This window comes from Rhinolophus hipposideros (genome assembly GCF_964194185.1).
Source record: "Rhinolophus hipposideros genome assembly, chromosome: 2".
Taxonomy (NCBI): domain Eukaryota; kingdom Metazoa; phylum Chordata; class Mammalia; order Chiroptera; family Rhinolophidae; genus Rhinolophus; species Rhinolophus hipposideros.
The window spans coordinates 86,465,177-86,488,275 of NC_138048.1; the positions used below are offsets into that span (position 1 = coordinate 86,465,177).

General features: G+C 37.0%; 1 protein-coding gene across 1 annotated transcript in view; it reads right to left on the reverse strand.

The window, feature by feature from the left end:
- Nucleotides 1-19,857: 19,857 nt before the first annotated feature.
- LOC308510241 (uncharacterized protein) overlaps nt 19,858-23,099 on the reverse strand; it is a gene marked incomplete at its 5' end in the record, with an annotated part of 153,143 nt that continues 149,901 nt past the window's right edge. Inside the window, one exon of the mRNA XM_081079372.1 lies at nt 19,858-19,935. The remainder of the gene's footprint in view (nt 19,936-23,099) is intronic.

The window sequence follows — 23,099 nt, forward strand, 5'->3', positions numbered from 1 at the left end:
GCTTCCCCCTACAACCCCACCCCTCCCCCCCACACATTTTATTAGGGAAAATACTGGGCCCGTTCCAAATCCTAACTAACTTAATTTAAAACTACGTGTTCTATAAAGTGATTGCATATTTTTTTAGTTAACTAACCATTGTACCACCAGCTCAGTTTTACGAATGGAAACAGCACTTCCAATTGATAAGCATGGCATGCTTATAAATGGAGTCTAAACAAAATTGACACTGGGAAACAAATGTAGCCTGTTTAGAAACCATCCAAGAAAATTACAGACCTCTGCTTTCAAGATTCATGGCTGGAAACCGAAATGTACATGAAAGTCAAGAAGGAGGAGTTGATACTTTCCTTTTGGTGTGACAGAGGTGCTAAGGACAAAATGAGAGGTGGGGATGGGCTAGAGCCTAGAGAATTACATCAATAAACACATTCTCACCTGGGCTCCCTGGGTCCCTGGATGCCAGGATTCTTTCAACACCAAACACAATTGTGAGATAATTCCACAAGGACAAGGAACTCTCACCTCCTTTGGAGTTTGGTGTTTATAAAAGACTCTGGAGAGAATGTATATAAATATATAATATACTAATGGATTGAGTTATGTTATTTGGATCCAAGACTGGATGGAAAACTGTCTGTGATGCATTAAGAGGAAAAAAGCAGGTTACAAAACATGTGATGTCTGATTTGTTTTTGTTTTTTTGAAAATTGTTCTATACATGTATTTCAGAAAGACTACAGTGAGACGGAACAAACAAATAAATGCACAACGAGGTGGAGGAAATAGAGATTACTTTAATTTTCTTCTGACTTATCTGTATTTTAGAACAATCATATGTTACTTTTAGAATAAGAAAAAAGTTCTTAAAAAAGACCATGGGAAGAAAAATTCAAGTTATGAAAGCACAGGGCAATAGTTACTACTTAGACTAGTAAGTCTCTAGACTTAAGGGAATAGAAAGCAATTAAAATATAGACATAAAGAATATGGTATTTATGTTTCTTTTCATACCCTGGAACAATACATATTTGAGAAGTGAAATATTTAGCTAGGTAAGGCTGCATATATTCATGAAATCCTAAATTGTGTTTTCTGTTTAGCATTTAAGAAGAGCTGTTAATTGATGAGTAATGTGCTAAACAAAAATCCAGTTCATACAAATATCATATTTTATAAGAATAACTTAGCCTTGAAAAATGAAAACTGGTCCCTGTATCTCTGAAATAATTCAAAATTTGAATTGAGAAATACTGCCATTATAATATGCCGAGACCAGAAATCGCAGGATTTGAAAGGATTAAAGAAAATCATAATATGCAGTGACAGAAAAGATAATGGGAAACAGGCACTCTCACATGCTACTGGTGGAAATATATTTTCACCACTCTAATGGACAATCTGGTAATACTCATCACGAGTCTTAACATTGTGGCTATCTTTCCAAGCAGTATTTCCATTTTTAGGCACTCATCCTAAGGAACATATAAGAATGTGAACAAAGCAATAAGCATGCTCATAGTAACATTGTTCAAGGCAGTGAGAAATCAGAGATAGCTTATGTCCCAGAGAAGAGTGTTTTTGGCGTTCATGCTTGATTCAATTATGGTAATACAGTCAAGAGTACACTGTGCAGCCATGAATAAGAATTTGTGCATGAATATATCTAATAAACACAATGTTGAACAAAAGGAGACAGGCACAAAAGATTATATGCTATATGTCATTTATATCTAGTTCAAAACGAGGCAAAAATAACTAGTGGTTAACTTTGGAGGTGCCTCATGACTAGAGGTGGACACAGAAAGGCTTCTGGAGTTTGTCAATGTTCTGTTTCTTGGTCTCAGACTGATATGTGGGGATGTTCACCTCGTGAATGTTAATCAAACTGCACATTGATGCTTGTTTACTTTTCTGCATGTCTGCTATACTTCAATAACATTGTCCAGAAGAAAGATTGTAATGTGTTTAATAGTGTAAAGAGAAGCTAAGCATATTTTACTGTGGTACATAACAGAAAAGTGTACAATCCCATTTTCTGTCTTAAAATAAGTGGATGGATGTTCAGGAAGTGTCACTGGTGGATATCTCTGGGTGATGAGCTAATAGATGATTTCTATTTTTCATATTTTCTAAAACTGTTACAATAAATATATATTACTTTCATAAGAAGAAAAAAGTCATAATAATATTATTATAAAAATGAGAAAAATATATGTAAGTTTGCTGAAACAGAGAGCAGAATTAATCAGAATATGCTAATACTGGGGGTGCCAAAGAAATGTATACAAATGGACACTTTGGTCAACGTTGCTCAAGCAGTGGTTTGCTTGAAGTGTCTGGATGCTGATGGTAACCACTTTGAGCACCTCTTGTAACTGCAGAGGTCAAATGGGAATTGTATTCATCTTTTGTTATCAGTATATATTGAATATTACAATTTTAATACAATTTTCCTTTCTTAAAATGTGTATACTTTTTTTGGGCACCCTTTGTAGTAAGGACCCAGAGAAAGAGTTGACTGAGATCAGTTAGGATTAAACAACCGGTAGTTTACAAAGCCTTGATTCAAAAATAAACTTCTAATTCTGGAAGAACATGACCTATGGCTTCAAAATGAAGGTAGGATGTGAAAATTCTAAAGCCAAGAGTATAATGACGGACTGCTCCACTAGTTCACTAGGTGATACAAAGCACTCTGGAACTCAGTTGTCCTGTCTGTGCAATGGGTTTAATAATACTTTGTCTGCATCTTCCCAGAGGTATTTTGAGAATAAGTGATTTAAAGGTATAGGAATTTCTTTGAATTTTTTGGAGACGTTGGTTAGAGGTATTTATTAGAAGGACAGTTTATGAAAAAATATAGGATTAGATGTCCCTTGAAAATTTTGTGACTTGTAAATCTATACTTTATCCTTAAGAAGCATCTACCCATTAAGAAGATTTTAGGATAACAATGCTCATTTTTCAGAGTTTTATACAAGGACATTTTTATTTAAAAAAAATGAACAGAAACGACATTCTATTTTGAGGTTAAAAAATGGAATAATTTTAAGATCCAAATTATTTTTTTAAATTGCATGATAGCACTGATTTTATAATTCTCATGATTGACTGAATATTTCCTACTAGGGAGGGGTAAAAAGATGAGTCCTTTATCCTAAAACACATTTGCTTCAGCTCGTGTTAGGATCTTATATATCTCCTTCTTGTCAATTGTCTTTAATTTGAGATGCCTGGTCTTCTAGGATTGGTTAGATAAATGCTAAAGACCTGATAGTTAAGACAATCTTTTTTTTTTTTTTTTTTTTTGTTAGTTTTTTTTTTTTTTTTTTAAATTAATTTTATTGGGGTGACAATTGTTAGTAAATTTACATAGATTTCAGGTGTACAATTCTGTATTACATCGTCTATAAATCCCATTGTGTGTTCACCACCCAGAGTCAGTTCTCCTTCCATCACCATATATTTGATCCCCTTTACCCTCATGATGAAGACAATCTTAAACCTAGAAATTTTCCTCTCCCTGCTACCCCTACTTCACCTACATTGTATGGTCTCCATGTCATTACCTTAAGGGCTTGATATTGATATGAATTTAATATTTTACAATGAATTCTGTTTTGAACTACTACTGTAATTTTGACAAATAGTACATCTGAGGATTATTGGTCCATATCCACTTTTCCCAGAGGACAAAGCCATAACCCTGACAGTCATTCCATGCACTGGCCCATCAGCATGGATTTCACTGGATTGACATAATAACCCAAGCACACAGATCTCTGCAGCATTCTCTAGAGTAGTGGTTCCAGAGTTCATTCTTAGACCAGCAGCATTAACATCACCTAGGAACTTGTTAGAAATATAAATTATTGAGTCCTACTCCAGACCCCCTGAACCATAAACTCTAGAGTTATTGCCCAGAGACTTGTATTTTAACAAGTCTTCCAGGTGATTTTGCTGCAAGGTAAAGTTTGAGACCTGCTGCCCTGGAGGAATCATGACTGAGTTCCTCCTAGAGGCACAGTATGCTTCCTGAAGGGTTCTGATGAAAATTTCCAGTGTACACTGGCTTATTTTAAAAACAACAGTGAAATCTCAAGATAGGCATTCATCAAGAAAACATGGTAGCTCTAGCAGCTTCAGTTTGGAGCCATTTGACCATTTTTCAGCTCACCACTATAGAAGATTAGAACTAGTCCTAATTTACTGACAGAATAAAATAAGATTGAGTAGGAAAAGGAACTCTTATACGTTTGGTGCAGCTTTGAGCATCATCTGAAAGTTTCTCTAATATTAACTGCAGTGAAGACGGTTGTTACACTGCCTCTCAAACCTTTCTCCTCGCCAAAACTGAGAGTGAAAAAGTGAATGCTGGTTTTGTTTCGCCCAGTAAATCATCCTGGCCTTTGAAGTAAGGTTCAAATACAAGAAACCCCTGAAGAACAGACAATCTTTACCATGGAATCGTCAGCCCTCTCTGTTCAGTGTCTCAATCTAACCACATCCATCTGTGTAAAAGAGATTTGGTCTTGTCTAGAACGTCCTTGAAGCCAGACTCACAAAAAGAAGGCCTCTGCTCTCTAAAGTAAACTCAGTTTTCTTCTTACAAGACTGCTCCTTTTCTTCCATAAGGTAATACCAGGAAAGAGATAACTTGAATAATACTATTATCACTACTAATATTTTTTCTTTTACATTAAAAAAGTATCATCTGACTCATTTCTTCACCAATTTTAACTTTCTAGTTCATGTCATAGAAAGGTTTTGATGCACCTCAAGCCCTGGCCCAATATATTGGGTTTGATTATCTCCATCTTATTCAAATACAACTGTGTAAATTGAGTAACAAGGGAAGCTGTAAAAGGATTAATTCACTGCTCTGAGTTTGTAAACCACTTGTGATCAAAATTACTATCGTGATTCTGGGTTAAGAATTGGAGTGGTGAATGTTTTCCTGACAAAAAAATATACATAAACAGTAGTTTTAAATTTCTAATTGTAAATTATTTCCACGAAGTCATAAATATAGTAGTAAGGCTTTGAGACTGTTCCTTAATTGTTCTGAGCCTCGGTTTTCTCATCTGTCAAGAGGGATAACAGCATGTTTAGGAAGATGAGTGAGTTAATTCTGTACACTCTTCAGGACAGTGTCTAGCACTTAGTAAGCACTCAAAATGTTAGCAACAGTTGTTATTTTTCTAACTCTAAATGTTATTCTGTTTTTAGATGCAATTGACTACAGAATGGTAAAGTCAGTACAGACAGACCAACTAAGATTGAATAGTTCAGTAATAGAAAATTTTTCATGGTAAGGGAAGGGGTATTTTTGCCTTACCCAAAGGTACTGCCATTTACCCAAGGAATTCAGATCATAGAATGCATTGTCTCTTGTTAATCATTGTACTTTGAAAATATCCAACCTAGTTAAGTTTCTGATATGGGATACCTTTTGGAATCTGGTTTTTCTATTTTACAAAAAAAAAAAAAAATATTCTTACACCCTTAGAATAATGATTTTAAATTCACTAACATATCGAGGTCATTTTAGAAATAGAAAAGCTGGGGAAGGATAACTCCAAAAATATTAAGTATTTGGCATTTATCTAGTTAGCCCTGATGTAAAAGACTCTTGTTTGGTCTGGGACACATGCAGCAGGACGACAGGGGTCCCCAAGGAGAGTAGTGTCAAGATCTATTTTTGCTAATTCAGTAGAATTCTGTAATACGGTCGCAGTTACCAAAACGATGCAAAGATACATTTTGGTTTGGATAATTTTAAAATGTACACATCAGAAAGGGAAACAAGAGGAAGGAAAGAGTCCCCTTTTTTAATAGCTTGTCTCAGTTAATCCTTATAAATGATATTGAAATGTATATAGGGTGTATGTGTGTGTGTGTGTGTGTGTGTGCGCATGCCCACATATGTATATAGTTTTATAGATGAGAAAACTGGTGCATAGAAAGTTTAGAAAAAGGTAAGGGTTAGACACCATAGTGAGAACCCAGGATCTCACTAGCAGTCTTGAAAACAAGATCATGCCTTTTAGAATGCAAAGTGCCCCGTAGTTGGAAAAATTTCACGTTTCACAATGAACAGCATGGCTCCCTTCCTTCCTTCTTTCTTTTGAAACTCATTTTTCATCAAACTTGAAATTTCTCTTTTTGCTTTCTCAAATTCTATACTTTAACTTCTGGCTCTAATATTTATTAACTATATAATTTTAGAGAAGTTAGACAACCTCTTTTTGCTTAAGTTTTCTCATTTGTAAAATGGGGATAATCATGAAAACTTCTTTTTAAGGTTGTGAATAAATGAGTCAATACATCTCACATCTTTGGAAAAGTATATGGCATATGGACAGTGTTCAAAAAACCTTTTCTATTATCATCTATTTCAAGATTTAAAAAAAAATATCCAAAGTGGTATCATTAGTGCAAAATTACCTACCCTAACAGATATCAAGTTGTCTTCTTAGAAAAACTTCAGACCCAATGTAGTTGGGGGCATATGCTTTTAACCTAGAGTACATGTTCATAAACTCTAGGCCTGAAGACCCAAGTTTCACAGACCAAGATAAAACCTATTGACTCATTCAGTCACTTAAATAACTAATTTTTATGGGGTGACAAACTATAGTATGTCTAACTTCTTTAGATGTCTGGAAGAAGTAGTAGCATCCTCCAAGACAAAGCCTTAAAAGGATAATATAAAAGGAAAGAGCTTGAACACCAAACCAAGATTTGTTTAGTCTCCCCTTCTGACCACTGTCGTCTAAGACAAGTCTGAGACAACAAAAATTCCCATCTACACTATCAAGTTTCCATGTCCAGTGTCACATACCCTTCCCAGTAAAGAACGATTCAGCTCTGGTGTAATCATCATACTTTGAATATACTAACATGTGGATCCTGAATTGCTTCTTATTTTTCTAATTCTTATTAAGTGGCTATTTAATGTGGTAGGTTTAGTATTAGGCTCTGGTTCTAGAACTAGAAATAAACAAAACACACCCAAGACACCAAACCTCCCTACTAATTTTCAACTGCTTAGATAGAGATGAGCAGAAGGCATGTATTAGGAAAATGGAACTCAGTTCTGGGAGATTTAGGGGATATTGAATTCAGAAATAAGGAAGGGTCAGGTTAGGCTAGTAAAGCGGCAGAAGGGAAAACTGTTGTAAGTAGAAGGAAGAACACATAAAAAGCTCAGAGACCAGATGCAGCCAGAACTACAAGGAGTTCAGTTTGGGCTTGAGTAGAGCAAGGCTCCTGACTCACTACACAATTCAGTCTTCTGAGGAATCGCTTCTCTCCCTTCCTCTTCCCTTTACTCCCCTGTCCTCCAGTCCCCTCTTCTTCTCTTCCCTTTTCTTTTTAAATACTAGAATCTGCCTTTGATTGTCTCCTCTTAGCCCTCAGAGATTTTAAAGTAACTGGTCAAGAGTTGAGACCCACACATTGGCATTTTAAAAAGTACAAGGTGACACTGAAGTGCAAGGCAATTAAAACAGCTGAAGGCAGTACAGAGTCTCAACCTTGACTACCACAGAATGTAACTTGAATACCACTTCTAGGACAACAGAAAGAAGGGTTTTATGCCTGGGCTGGATCTAGTTAGAGATTCACTTGGAAATATTACCGTATTTCCCTGAAAATAAGACTGGGTCTTATATTAATTTTTTTGCTCCAAAAGATGCATTAGGGCTTATTTTCAGGGGACGTCTTATTTTTTTCATGTACAACAATCTACATTTGTTCATGCACAAAAATCTATATTTATTCAAATACAGTCATGTTATCTTCTGGAACATTGTCATAACTCTCCAAACCCTTAATCCCGGCTTGAATTTCTTGCGACTCCATTTCCTGTAGAACTATTGGCCCCAATCTCTCATGTCCAGCAATAGAGCTCACCTTAAATGAGCACTTCTTGTCCATGTTGTCTGCTCGTAGTGCATTGGCAACACAGCTGTCAGTGATTTTATCCTATGAATTCTTCACCCAAGTCACTACCTCTTGCAGACCAGACTTCACAACGTTTCCATGCTGATTTCTCTCCATTCTATTTTCAGTGTAGTCACTGATTTCCAGGCACAAATCCTCCCTGAATGGCTTGTTTATTGCAACATCAAGAGTCTGGTGATAGGCAGTCATTCCTGCAGGAATCATTATTTGATCTATTCTTCTCTCTGCAAGGAAGTTCTTCATGTCTTTAGCATGGTGAATGCTGGCTAAATCCCAGACTAGCAGACCACTTTGGCCACATCGCGAAACAAGTGGCAGCATTAAATCGACCCACTTCCTTATAACTGCTTGTGTGTACCAGGTTTTTTCGGTTTCAAGAACATAAATGCCTGAAACACGTTCAACTTTGTCTTTCTTGCCCTTAGTGATGATTAGAGGTGGAGCTTTCTTTCCATCCAGATGAATTGCCAAAATACAGGTAACACGTGCACTTTTTTAACCAGTGGAGGGAATGTAGATTGACGAGGTGCCCCTCTGATCAATTGTCGTTTGAGATCCTTGACCCATAAACACTGCAGTTTCATCCACAGCAATCATGTTGGAGAGCTGGTATTTAGAAAAGTCGATGCCATCAACAAAGGACTTGAATGCAAGTGCACATTTGATAACTTCAGTATCTTCCAGCTTGAACAGTGTTGTCCATCTTAGAGACTGTTCGTATCGCTGAAGGAAGCCATCCAGCCAATGTTGTGATGCTTTGAATTATTCTGGGGATATTTCTAACTGTGGTGCCATCGCAAGGGCAAATGTTTGAATATCAGCCCTGCTCACACCAAAGCCTTTGCTCTCCTGTCAGCAATCCATTCACAGATGATGTCTTCCAGCTCAGGAAACAATGGTTGCTGACCTGAACCACACTTGTGCTTCTTAGCATTTCCCTCGTCCACCTGTTGACTGAGGTTATCGTACTCTGCTTGCCATTTTCGGACCATTCGGAGATCCAACTTCTCTTTGAAGAAAGCAGTGAGATTCTTGCCCCTGAAGTCCTCCATGATTCCTTTCTTGTACTTGACGGAATAGCTCTTTCTTTTTGCACTCATCTTGTCTGGGTGTCAAAATTTAATTCCCTTTAAATCCACCATTAAGTCAAGTGTTAATTGAAGACTTATGAGACAGGATTGGCAACAAAAATGATGACAGTTAAGAATGATGGTCCACACAAAAGTGACGAAAAATTGCAGGCACCAAAATTCAGAAAACATTTCTTTATTTCACACGCGTGCATTAAGTGCGTCTGTTACAACACACGATGTATTGAATTATGAAGATTTATATTAGACACAACCACGGCTGTTTGTTATCAAGTGCACAAGTTATTCGTGTGTTGTGTCTGTCCTCCAATTGGTCATTTGGCAATAAGTCTCGAGATCATCTGTTAACATAGGCATTTACCTCTCGTCCAAACTTGGGTATTTGCAAATACTTCGCTTGGATAATTGCAAATACTTAATTATAACTTATATTATTTATCTTAAGTATTAATTTCAATAATATTTATTTATATTTAATTATATATTAATATTGTTATTTTATAATTTAATATGTCCATCGTGTCTTGCAATGGATGTACTAAATGTGTCTGTCTGATGATTTTAACTAGAGTTTATTTATTTTATTTTATTTATTTTATTTTTTTAAAGATTTTATTGGGAAAGGGGTACAGGACTTTATTGGGGAATAGTGTGTACTTCCAGAACTTTTTTCCAAGTCAAGTTGTTGTCCTTTCAGTCTTAGTTGTGGAGGTCACAGCTCCAGGTGCCATGTTCAATCTTAGTTGCAGGGGGCGGAGCCCACCATCCCTTTCGGGACTCGAGGAATTGAACTTGCAACCTTGTGGTGGAGAGCCCACTGGCCCATGTGGGAATTGATATGGCAGCCTTTGGAGTTAGGAATATGGAGCTCTAACCGCCTGAGCCACCGGGCGGGCCCCACTAAAATTTATTTTTAGGGTAGGGCTTATATTACGAGCATCCTGAAAAATCATGCTAGGGCTTATTTTCCGGTTAGGTCTTATTATCGGGGCAATATGGTACTCTGATAGATTTGTGGAGACTGAATGGAAAAGAGCAGCACCAGAGGTGGAGGGATTATTTACGAGGCTCCTGTAATAACCTGAATTACTGCCTATGGTCTTCCTGGTGGTTTCTTAGAACTGGTCTCTTAAATGTAACAACTTTCAAAAAACACATAGGCTGTTGTTAAGTGCTAAGACTTCAGGGTGTGGACGAAAAAAGGGGGTTCTATGGAAAGTAACTCACAGAGTAATCTGATCAAAAATTGCTAACTGGGCAGGTCATGGTGGATAGTCACACCTCAGGTATACAACTAGGTAAAAGGGTTTATCTTTGCCTTAAGCAAAAGCTGTCTATTGTTTCTGTGTATCTAGGTTAATACACATTGAAATAAGCCATGACCACCTCAAGAGAGCAGGTAAACTTGCGAACTTTCCTGTAATCCAATTCCCAGCTTGCTTCTCCCACCTCCATATAATCTTCCTTATGTTCGCTCCTTAATTTCAAATAGATAAAAGAAGCTGCAAAACTGTTATTCTCCAGAGCATTTGGGATCTTGCTCCCTGACATATGTTGTCAGTTTGCTTGAAATAAATTCTTATAAAAATTTTCTACAGGTTTGGATGTTTCTCAAGCCAACAAGGCCACTGAACAATGAACTCCCACAAACCACAAGGACAATTATCACTCAAACAGAAGTTCTTCTTCCCAGATGGATTTTAGTAATCTATAGTTACCCTAAAATTGTGTATAAAATTTTTATCTGTCTGGGCATAGGTATTTTTCTAGAGTGGAGGTCAACACTTTTCATCAGCTCCAAAAAATACTGTATGGACTCACAAAGCTCAACAACAATTAAGGTAGGAGCAGCGGTCTAGCAGTGGATGAAATGGACACATTTTGAAATTTAGTCATTTTCTAAACCTAACAGAACATCAGAATAATCTAAGGAGATGGTGAGAAGGATAGAGTTCCAAACTTCATCTCAGAATTATTGAGTTAGGATCCGTGGGGAGGACCAAACTGATTCTAGTTTCCAGTCAGGTTTGGGGACCCCTGATACTTTCAGTAAAAGTATTTACTTAGAGTCTCCATCATCTTGTTTTTATTTTTGTAAATCTTTGTTATTTACGCAAAAATACTGTACCAAGAGTTTTCTTTTAAAATCATACAACATCATTAATTCTATAGCTCTCCAAATGTGGGAGTATGTTTATAATTCAATTTATAATTCTGGAGAATTTTTTAAGTTGGAAAGTTTTGTTTATTTATATCTATATCTCTGCTTCCCTGTTTCCCTACCAAAAATTCCATCCTTTTCTAATAGTACTGTTTCTAAGTAGGATTTTTGTGCCAAGGTGAAAATCATTCTAAATTGCTTTACCTCAGCACTTGAAATGAATAGTTACTCTCTCTTGCTCTCTCTCTCTCTCTTTAAGAAAGAGGCTTCCTGGTTTGAGGAAATAGTTTTCACTCTCATATGAATCTGGCCTTCCCATGAATAGCTTTCTTCTTTTCTTCTCCTTATGCTATGTGCTCTACATCTGGTATCCAATGCAAGGCAGAAACAGCATGTTATCAACCATGACAAGAAAGAAACATAAGGCTCTTAGAAACCTTGGATCTCAGTTATTGTACTACCAAAGACATACTCTGCACTATCTGAAAAGCTTTAGATGATTAAAAATGAAATGTAAGAATGTGTTGTCCTAGATGATTATGGAGGCAGAAAGGAAACCTTTTGTGTGTTACTGGGTGGTCGCTACCTCCAAGGACAGACAGGAATAGTAGCAGGAACGTTATGATATTCAGAAGGACTGATTATGTAGAATGGATACAGGGTTTGGTGTTATTTCTGGTTCTAGCAGATTTAATAATGTAAATTTGACATAGGAAAGTATTCTGAACAACAGCACAATTGCTGTTTTGATGCAAAATTTTCCAAAAGCGAAATACTTTAAACACATTTCACAAAAATAACCCATGCTGAGAACATTTAATTTTAACAAATGTTTTTTCTAGGACTGGGGCTAGAATCCTTTATACCTGCTCCCTTTTCTTTTGCATTTTTTCTTCCACTTCCTCTTGTGCTTCTTTTCCCCATATTTCTACATCCCATTGTTATCCTTCTTTTCTGATGTTTATCCTGCTTCTGCCTTAGAGTTCTGCACCACAGCACCATGGAGCTTGGCAGAGGCTGCCAGGAGGGAAAACATTGTGTGCTCCTTCTGTAAGGACATCCAAGAAGGAGGAAGGAACAGGAATTTGAAGGGGATAGAGTCTGCGTGGGCAGTTCTCAACCCCGAGGACTCCCTATCCTCGTTATTCTCTTGCATTATAGGCATTATCTTCCCATTCAATTGTTTTTTTTTCTTACTTAATGTATAATTCCTTATTGTTGTGGTAGTAACAAGGTATCAGACCCTTTTAGGTTCAGTCTCTGCTACCATCCTAGAATAGTATCAGGTAGAGAAATAAAGTCGGTAGAAGCCTGACAATTTTTTAATTTGCCTGAAAAGATATACTCCAAGTCCCAAGCACATTTCACATCTTCTGTCCCATCTTTCCCCTCCCCACATTTAGCACTGCACTGTGAGAAAAAATGGTTTCAGGACTTCCCAGTGCAAATAAAAAAAGGCTTTTCTCTACATCAGTGGTTCTCAGTGGGCTGACTTGCCCTCTTCTCTCCCACCCAGGGATATTTCACAACCCCTGGAGACATTTTTTAGTTGCCCAAACTGAAGGGATGCTACTGGCATCTAGTGGGTAAGAGGCAGGGGATACTGCTAAACATCCTACAATGCACCCCTCCCCACCTCCCACCCCCACACACAACACACACTTTACCCTCTGCTACTAAACAAAGAATTATCCAGTCAAAATGTTAATAGTGCTGAGGTTGTGAAACCAATGCCAGTTGAGACAGCGACCTGGCCCTGTTATGTGACTCGCTTGGTCCATGTGCAGCAACAGAAAAATGTGTCCATGAGACCCAATGCTGACTCACAGATGACAATTGTGCCGCCTTTGGGAAAACTGGCTATGCTTGTTAGACTTGATGGGTGTTTATGTGTCTACCAGACACTTGGTTTGTAATGGAAAGTAAAACGGAGTCTGTTAAGCAGGGTCTGGGAGGGAGCACATCTATTTATTAAAGGAGAATTAACAGCAGGTTGGCTGCCCTGGCCCTGCCTTCAGCTGGCTGGGGGGGGGGGGGCGTGAACAAGTCCCCTTGCCTCTCTGGGCCTCTGTTCTCTCATCTATCGAAAAAGGATTTGAACTGGATCATCCCTTCCAGTTCCAAAAGTGTGTAATGAATGAAAAAATCACCTACCAGAGAAATGGAACTGTTTAACATAGTTTAGACTGGGCATCTTGTTAAGTTGCAGTTCTCTAAAAATTTTCTCATCAGAAACAAGAGTCATCTTTTAAATATCTTCACTCAAAATTCGTTGTCTTGAATCAGCTTTATAGTTCAGGAAAACAGAATATCCATTGGTGTTTACATGCTGACCCACTGCCACATGCTTCTTAGAAAAATCTAGTTTGTCTAGCCATTTGTCTTATTGCCACCTACATTGAAGAACTGCCATGTTTTTCTCCCTGATATTCACCAACCTGCTGACTGCTTAAGCTCCCTGGGAAAGGCACAAGGTTAGTAGGGTCTGAGGAAAGCCACTGGGAATTGTGGTTTTTGTAATGACCTCAGGCTTATCCTACACCACTCCCTTCTCTGAAAACTCCCTGGATCCATGAAACATTGGTATGACTCATCAGTACCCAGAAGTCTGCAAGAGCAGAAGAGTAAAAGAAAACAGGATTCAATAATTGCTGACTACTCAGCACATGCCACTTGCTTTACAAATGTTATCTGATTTAATCATCATGAATACCTGAAGAGGTAGGTAATATCAACATCCCTTTACTGATAAGAGGCCAAGGCTCAGAAAAGTTATTTATAAGCTATAAAAACACTTGAGGAGACTTAAATAATAAAATGAATGTATTGGGTCCCATAACTGATAAGTCTAGAGGTAGGTGTAGAAGTGGAGCTCGGTCCAAAGCCTTAACACATATCACCATAGTTGCAGTTGCTTTTTCTTTTTGTCTTTTCTGAAGTGTTGGTTTTGGCTTTGAGCCACATGGTGCCTCCCAGAAGCACGAAACTCCTCATAGGACTTTACACCTCATTGCTTTTGAGTAGACTGTGTTTCCTACACAAGCTGTAGGATTCACTTTCACTGGTTTTTGTTGACTCACACATTTCTCCCTGCACTAATCACTCTGTGTTTAAGGAGGTGCGTTTATGTTGGGAAATGATGATTAATCAGGGCCCATTCCTGGTGCTGCTGGGTCAAAGGTACAAACTAGAAATCAAATTCCTCAAAGGAATATCTGCATACTATTTGTAAGAAAAATTTGAAAGATTAGATATTGAGGTGGCAACTCTAAAGTCCACCAGTAGGTTAGGAAATGGCGGAAGTGCCTGGCGCTTCTCCTACAAAAATAATTTTTCAACAAGTCTAAAAAAAATCTTTAAATGTAAATATCAAGGAAACAAAAAGATGATTGCCAGAATCTGGGTTATTAATCCTTAATTCCCAACCATGTTCTAGAAACCCTGGAGATTTTATATTAGTAATGCAGAGTTTATTATTTAGTGATATTTTGAAGTTGGTTTAGATAAGGCATGGAGACTAAATAATTCCACTAAGTAGGTTTTGACTATCATTGCTTATGTTACCAGACACATTTTCCTTCCTGTTTGGTAGAAATCCTCACAAAAAGGTAACTGAGACAGATTGGTTCCCGGCATCCAACCCTTCTGATTATCTTGGAACAGGATTATAAGACAAAAATCTGAAAGATCTCAGAAACCATTTCAGCCTTGTTTTCTTGCCCCCAGACATCTCACCAATTTCCAAAGATGACTCCATTTGTTTTCAGCTATGAAGTATTTCACCATGATTAATAATTTGACGATTTCTAAAGCAATTTGAGTCACTTCCATAATGCTTTAAAAATAATGAAACTAAAGAGTTTAAAAGGAAGACTGCATGGTTGTGCCTATTAAAGAGATTTTTCTTTCCACAATATAAAATACAAACACCTTTAAGAGAATTCACATGGGCTGAGGGAAATTGTTTGAGCGACAACCAGTTACCCTTAGAAACAAAAAACATAGAAGGTGGACATTAAACTTGTTTATCGTCAAGAAAGAAAGGGAACTTAGTAAAATTTAGCCTGAAATAGTAGGATTTAAATCAGTTGAGTATTGTCGCGTCTCTCTGTACAGATGGCTATTAGGTAAGAGTGAAAACTGGTTTCTGATCTACCGCACAACTACCAATATACCAAGATAGTCTTTAATTACTAGCAACCCATCTGGATGGAAAATGTATTCTTTCTTATTAAAAATTACTTATTTTGGTAGTTCAGAAACCTAAGATTGAACAAAATATTGCTTGTGAAGACATGAGCAGAAACATTTCAAAGACTAATTTTTTGGTTTACCTCAAACTACTTGTAGAGCACAAAGGTAGAAATAATTAAAAAAAACAAACAGACAAAAAAAAGAAAACACCAAAACAAAACCTCCTTTATAATGTTAGTTTTTAAAACAGAAAACAGACTACATTAATATGCAGTGTCGGCCCCCTGCTATGGGTCTTTTCTTGGGTGGTCTGGTACCGTCAGGACATCGCAGTTTGAGTCATCAAGACTTTGATAGGCTATTCAGAGAAGAGTGATTTGATGGTGAAAGGTCTTACAATGAGGTCGTGTCCCCTGTCTGGATTTGCTGCAGGAACTTGGATATTTAACCTAGAAAATGAGAAGACTTCATTTCGTTTTCCAAATATCCTAAAGCTTAACTTGACATAGACAGCTAAGTGTCGTATTCTGTAGCACCTTAAGGAAAAGCAGAAGTAGCAAATTGAGGTGCAAGAAAGTGTTAAGGACACAAAGGATGGAGTCAGAAAGTCAGGGGTTCAAATACCTGTTGCAGCACATACTGATTGTAGAACGTTGGCACGATATTTAACCGCGCTGAGGCTCAATTTCCCCGTCTGAGAAGTAGGGAAAATAACATCTAACTGGCAGTGTTATTATAAAGATCAAATGAGTCAACAATGTGTGCAAAGTACTAAGGGTAGCAATTGCCATTAATAAAGAGTCAACAAATGGTGGCTCAATAGTTGCTTCATAAATCATTATCATGCTGTTACTATTATGTCACACATCCAATGATAAAAATTCCTGCCTTTGGAAGTGGTAGTAATTTCAGCCATCACTTGAGGTATTCAACTAGCTTCTTAAAGGGTGAGGAGTATGGGCTTGAAGTGATCTGGTCTGTATTTAAATTTCAGTTCTAACATTTACCAGCTCTGTTATCTTGGATAAGATATTTAATTTGTATGAACCTTGGTTTTCTAATCTTAAATTAGGATAATAATATCTCTTTTGCAACATTTTTTCCCCGAGTAATAAATAACATAAAAATCAAAACAAGAATATTATTTTTTGAGCATAAACTCAATGCCAGGCACTATTCTAAATGCTTTCCATGCATTTATGTTTTTAATCCTTACAACAACACTAAGTAAAGGTTTTTACTATTGTCCCCATTTTACAGATAAGCAAACTATGGCAAACAAAATTAAGTTGTTTGTCCAACATTACAGTTAATAAGGGACAGAGCAGAAATCACATGCACAAGATGATTGGCTCCTGGGGCCATGATCAGGAGTGTTCCCAGGTTAGTACTTGACATCGAACCTGTATTTGCTCTCCACCCCCCATGCATTGGATGACCACTTAGCCACCATACAGTGACAATACAAAAATTGAAACGTCACAGGTAATAATTCAAGAGTTCAGACTTACCTTTCCTGAATGCCAGTCCATGAACGAGGGTCAGATTGCCTTCAATTAAATAAAAGATTGCTTTGAAAAGTACAAATTCCTGGGCCCACCTCTGGAAATTATGAGTCAGTAATCTGGGGCTGAGCTAGAAATTTGTTAACTCCCCTGGGATCCTGTCGCACAGCTAGGATTGATCACCAATGCTGTATATGACTCTACATGTCTTCCAACTAGGAGTCTCTACATTTCTCTACATTTTCTTAATAAAAACTTGATTGCTGGATGCTAAAATTGATGTAAAAAGGTCCAAACCTGTAGAGAATTTGTGTAAGAGTTTATTTGAGCCAAACTAATGACAAGTGCTGGGGAGCAAGATCTCAAATACTCGGGAGAAGGACAGTTTTGCAGCTTCTTTTATGCATTTTGAATTAAGGAGGGAAGTAAGGAAGATTGCCTGAAGGTGGGAGCAAGCAAGGTAGGGAGGGACTTGATTACCGGATAGTTAATGCCACTATGTGCTCTCTTGAAGTGGTAGCTTTAGAAGAAGTCTGAAAGGGTGGTACGGTATTAGAAGGAGGGGTCTGAAAAGGGGCATTTCCAAGGTATGTTAGCCTAGATGCACAGAGCTTGCTTAAGGCAAAGATTAGTCTTTTACTCAAGAATTTAAATGTCTGGGGCCTGACTGCCCATCACGATCTGCTCAGTGAGGAATTTATGTTAGATCACCCTGTGAGGTTACTTTCCATAGAATCCCTTTTTTTCCATCTACATCAAGTTTTCCAGTGTGCAGTCGTGGAGAACTCCTCCCTCTAACTCATTATAGAGAAAGACAAAAGGTCAGTAGACTCTATTGAATTTGCTCTACAGAAAACCTTCACACCTCTTTCTAAAGGAGGTGTCTTAACTGAGTAGTGCAGTCACCTACCTCCCTGGTCACCCAATACCTTCCAATAAATGGAAGAGCGAGATGAAGAAACCAAATGAACAAGTTCAAAACCTGAGTGTAAGACAATCCGTCAACCTCCAGAATGTATCATGAAGAACATAAATAAATAAAAAGAAGCAAAAATGTAGGGCATATTGAGTTTATAAAATAAATGGGTATGGAAACTCCACTTCTACCTTGGGTGTGCAAGGCTGTGCTGCTTAGAAGTAGCAGGTAGAACAACATGTCTCCAGGAAGATCTTTTTTTTCTATAAAAAACACCCTTAGTTACAGTCCATATACACTAGGAAAAGTGGTAACTTTCAGCTCAGGGCATAATTCTTGGAGGGGGAGAAAAAACTGGATAGGAAAATGGATCAAAGACCCTGATTCAAGTTCTGTAAAGCTAGTTCTCATAAAGAGCCCTGTTCCAATGGTTGAGTAGCTGTGACATTAGGTAGAGGTGACAAAGGGAGAGATTTTATGTGTGTTTGTATATGTGCATGTGTGTATTTTCACATACATATATGGGGAGTGCCAAAAAATGTTCACAAATGGACACTTTGGTCAACATTGCTCAAGCAGGAGTTCACTGTAATCAGAAGTGTCTGGACGCTGATAGTAACCACTTTGAGCACCTCTGGTCATTGCAGAAGTCAAACGTGACTTGTATTCATCTTTCGTTATCAGTATATATTGAGTGTTATACAATTTTAATAGTTTTTTCCTTTCTTAAAATGTGTATACATTTTTTTGGCACTGTGTGTGTGTATGTGTGTATTCACACATATAAACAAACAGACATTTTTTTAAGATTGTACCTACAGAAATAATTTTAGTAAATCAGCAGCCAGTTACTCCTTGACTAACTATTTGGGCAGAGCAGTTTCCCCAAGTTTCAGTACTTGGGGAATGCAGAAGCCGGGGGCAGAAGATGTTTTGTAATTCTTTAGCTGGAATTTGACTCAGCCAGATTAATATCTCTTGCCAGTATTTTTTTCCCCCTTCTAAATAGAACTTGGGCAATGATGAAACTTTTTTCATGAGAGTAAACAAATAAAATTTGGTGCATTAGATTATATCATGGTATAAACACCTAACGGAGATATAAATGTTGTGAAAACTCCGAAGTAGCTGGAAGGCAGAAGTGCAATGGGGAATTTTTCAGGAGACACTTTGACAGCAAGTTGTGGCAAAATGTTCATCAGGGAGTACAGGAATGATATTTGGTAATTCTCTAATTCTCAAGAGAAGAGAATCACTCAAGTGTTTTGTGTTTGTTTTTTTTCCAAAAAAGTAGAGCAGTGTATGCATCAGAGTAAGAGAAGGGAAAAATAACTGCTGTTGTGTAAGATAAAGGAATAGAAATGACTTATTGTGAAGGAAAGGTCCTTACAAAATTGTAGTGGACTTGAAAAGGCTATTTTTAAAAATTCACTGTGAGTGCCAAGTGATAATGAAAAACATCTGTGCATCTTTTCCCAAATAACAGATAAGTAAAATAGAAATTGAACAGACAGCGGAGACCTTGTCCATTTCACACTGAGAACAGCGGATGTTTTATCTGTACTTTTTCTCCAGTCAGCTGGAGAGAAATAGATTCTTTGGGTGCCATCTAGTGATTAAGTGGAGTAAAGCAACTAAAAGAATTTGATTTTTTTTTTGTTTTGGTATTTCCTACATAGGAAAAATGAGTCTAAAGAAACAGTTGAGGGTGAAAAGGGGGGAGGGATTAAGTTGTACACACAGGCAGTTATAAAAACAGTCTTGGAGATGAAATTGCACGACATGGGGAATATAGACAATATAGACAATAATATTGTAATTATGTATGGTGAGTATTAGATTTATCTGGGTGATCACTTCCTAAGTTATATAAATGTCTAACCACTATGCAGTACTCCTGGAACTAATATTATATTGTATGTGAACTGTAATTGAAATTTGTTTTAATTATTTTTAAAAAGAAATAGTTGAGTTTTAGGGATAAGTCATTGGTTTGAAACTAAGGAAATCAATACTCACTGGTACAAGCAAGAGTGTGGAGGTGATTTGGAGAAGGAAGGGACTTCTGCCTCCCAGTGTTTACTCAGTCTCCAGCATCTAGAATGACATCCAGCATAGTGTATGAGCTTTAGATCATCTGTTTGAAATCAGATGGATAAATGGAGACAATTACAGGATTTCAGAGATTATATATATATATGGTTCTACATATATGTTACATTTACCTACATTTTTTAAAGGCTGATGCAACTTTTACAAACCATTTTAAATAACAAAATTAGAATTTTTTACACCAAAGCATTGTCATTGCTGTAGATTCTTCAAAATCATGTTAGGAGTTTTTTGCAGAATTTGAAATGGGCTATCAGGAAATCTAGGATATTCAAGCTCTAAAATTTGTATTACTTGGCCTCATCTGTTTTTTTTTTTTTTTTTTTTAATGTTGCACCTTTGCAGGGAAAGAACAAGGTTAACATACACGTATATTGCAGAGGAGTTAGGTGAATGGTTAAACAAAGAAGGCAATTGAATGGGTTAAAAAACTTGAGGCTCAGAGGTTTAGTTTACATAGCCAAAGCCCATCCCATTTTTTTTTTTTTGTCTTTAAAGACCATAATAAGATGTTACTCATGAGTGGCTTTTGTTTGTTTGCCTTTGTATGTGTGTGTGTGTGGCTTTTTTATAGCCTAATGTTATCCATTCCTCTTTCATAGTTGCTTAAGCTTGTCTTTTTTGTACCATTGAATTGGGACCAAGGGATTTGTTTAAGGTTGGACATGTAATTCACTTATGGCCAATGACACAGAGAAGAGATTTTCTAGAAAAGTTTCTCATCCTGGATAAAAGGAAACATAAGGGAGAAATACTCCCTTTTCTGCCTTTTGACATTGATTTCTGAAAACGTGATGCCTGGAGCTTCTGCAGGGATCTTGTGACCATGAGGGGAATGATTTCACATATCAAGGATGACAAAGTAAACAGATGGGAAGACAGCCATTTAGGACATTATTGAGACACTAAGCTAACCATCCAGAGGCTGCTTTACCTTGAATTTCTTGTTATATGGGTAATAAAGAGCCTCCCTTTAATAGCCTCCCTTTAGAGACAATTTTTTTTATTACTAACAGCTGTAAAACAATTTAAGTAAAATATATATATGTGAAATATAAGAAATAAGTAATCAGAAATATTTTCTTTAAACACTATTAGAAAAGAGAATTAATATGGAAATGTCTTATTTTAATAAACCAGAGAGGTAATCCAGCATTTTAAACAATCAACACATGGCACATTGGGAAATAAAAGTCTAACAAAATGCATTTGGTGAACTTTTACTTGAGATAAGGAGGAGCTAAATTCCATAGAAATAACAATAAAAAACACAAGAAAATTGAAACTCTGCTTACCATTCTATGGGTGCCACAATTTAATAGACTGTTAAACAAATCAAGCTTTAATAACTTTCTCAAATGCTCTATGATGCAAATTAAAAACCAGGTAAGCCAGATTTCAGCACACAGAATCCATGCTGTACTGAACTTGCTCTCTACTAAAAGTGGCATTTTCATATCTTTTATACATCGACATAAGATGTTAATACAAATTTACTTTGCTTTTCCTATCTCATGGTAGGGTAGCTCCTGCCAAAGGTGAATCTTCCACACAAAGTTGCAAGTTTCAATTATCACATGTATTTCTCTCATAAATTAAATGAATTTTAGTAAATATAAAATGATTTGTATTAAATTTATGTAGCAAGACTTGAACGTTATAGCTACTTGCATTGTATTCTGTCTCAACACACATACATACACACACACACACACACATACACACAGCTACAGACGGAGACACAAATAAAGACAAAACAAAACAAACTGAAATGACAGCTCCTTTTAGGGTCAGATTCTGATTATTATCATTTCCTTTGAAATGACTTCTTTTGGTAGAAGATTTAAAAAGTAAACACTTTATTCTTCTGTTTACCTTTCTTTAGAAGTAGTAACTGATGGCAGGGAGGAACTGAGCTACTGATGTGTCATCAGCCATCTTGCCACCTTTTATTGCTTCCATCTGATCACTAGTGCCATCTTGTTTCCCGTCCAATCAACTTGCAATAAAATTGAACTTTTCCATAACTCAGGCTTTCCCATTTGGTATGACTTTGAAGGAATAATTCTGTTCCTTTCCACTTTCCCACACTTCAAAACATTGTCATTTTGCCACTATTTCACTGTGATCAATTATGTAATAAATTTCAAGTCGGAAAGGATCGATGTATAAACCCATAATTATATCACAACATTGAGACAGTCCCAGAAGTTTTTTCTTCTACCAACACTGTCAGAGCATCATAATAAAGTATGTGGTGTTTTGCATTATTAACATCATATACACCTCTCTTTAACATTTTTATAATCATGCTTTAAATAATATATCAAACAATAATGATTATTATACCTCCATTACATGCCTGTGAGATAGGAATATTATTGCTCCAGTTCTGCAGATAGGAAAACTGAGGTTAGGTGCAATCATAACATATCTGAGGGCACATAGCTATCAAGTGGCAGAGCAAGATTTTGAATCCAGGCCAACTGAGCATAAAAACTCTGGCAACAGCAAACAGTCGTAATTCCATTGCTCTGGTGGGGCAAACAGTTATTTTAATTAGCTTGAGAAAATTATGTCGGAAAGGATCACTCATATATTGCTGGTGGGAATGTAAAATGGCACACACTCTGGCCAACAGTTCGGCAATTTCTTATAAAACTAACACACAATTACCATATAGTCAGGCCATTGCACCACGGCCACTTAGCTCAGAGAAATGGAAACTTGTTTTCATGCAAACACCTGTATACAAATGTTCATAATGGCTTTATTTCTAATAGTTCCAAACTGGAAACAACCCGGATGTCTTTCAGCAGGTGGATGGTTAAACAAACTATGGCACATTCGTACTCTGGAATACTACTCACCAGGAAAAAGGAGTGACCTGTTGATGCACTTGGACATAGATCACAAATAAATTATTCGGAGTGGTGAAAGCCATTCCTAAAAGGTTCGGCCCAGGTTCTAGTTATATAACATTTTGAAATGGCAAAAATTATAGAGAGCTGATTAGGGCTGTCAGTGGTTAGGGAGAGGGAACAGGGTGGGAAGGCAGTAGTGTGGTTATAAAAGGGCAATCCAAGAGCTCCTGTGGTGATAGAACTACTTTCTGTCACTACTGTGGGGGGAGATACACAAATCTACAC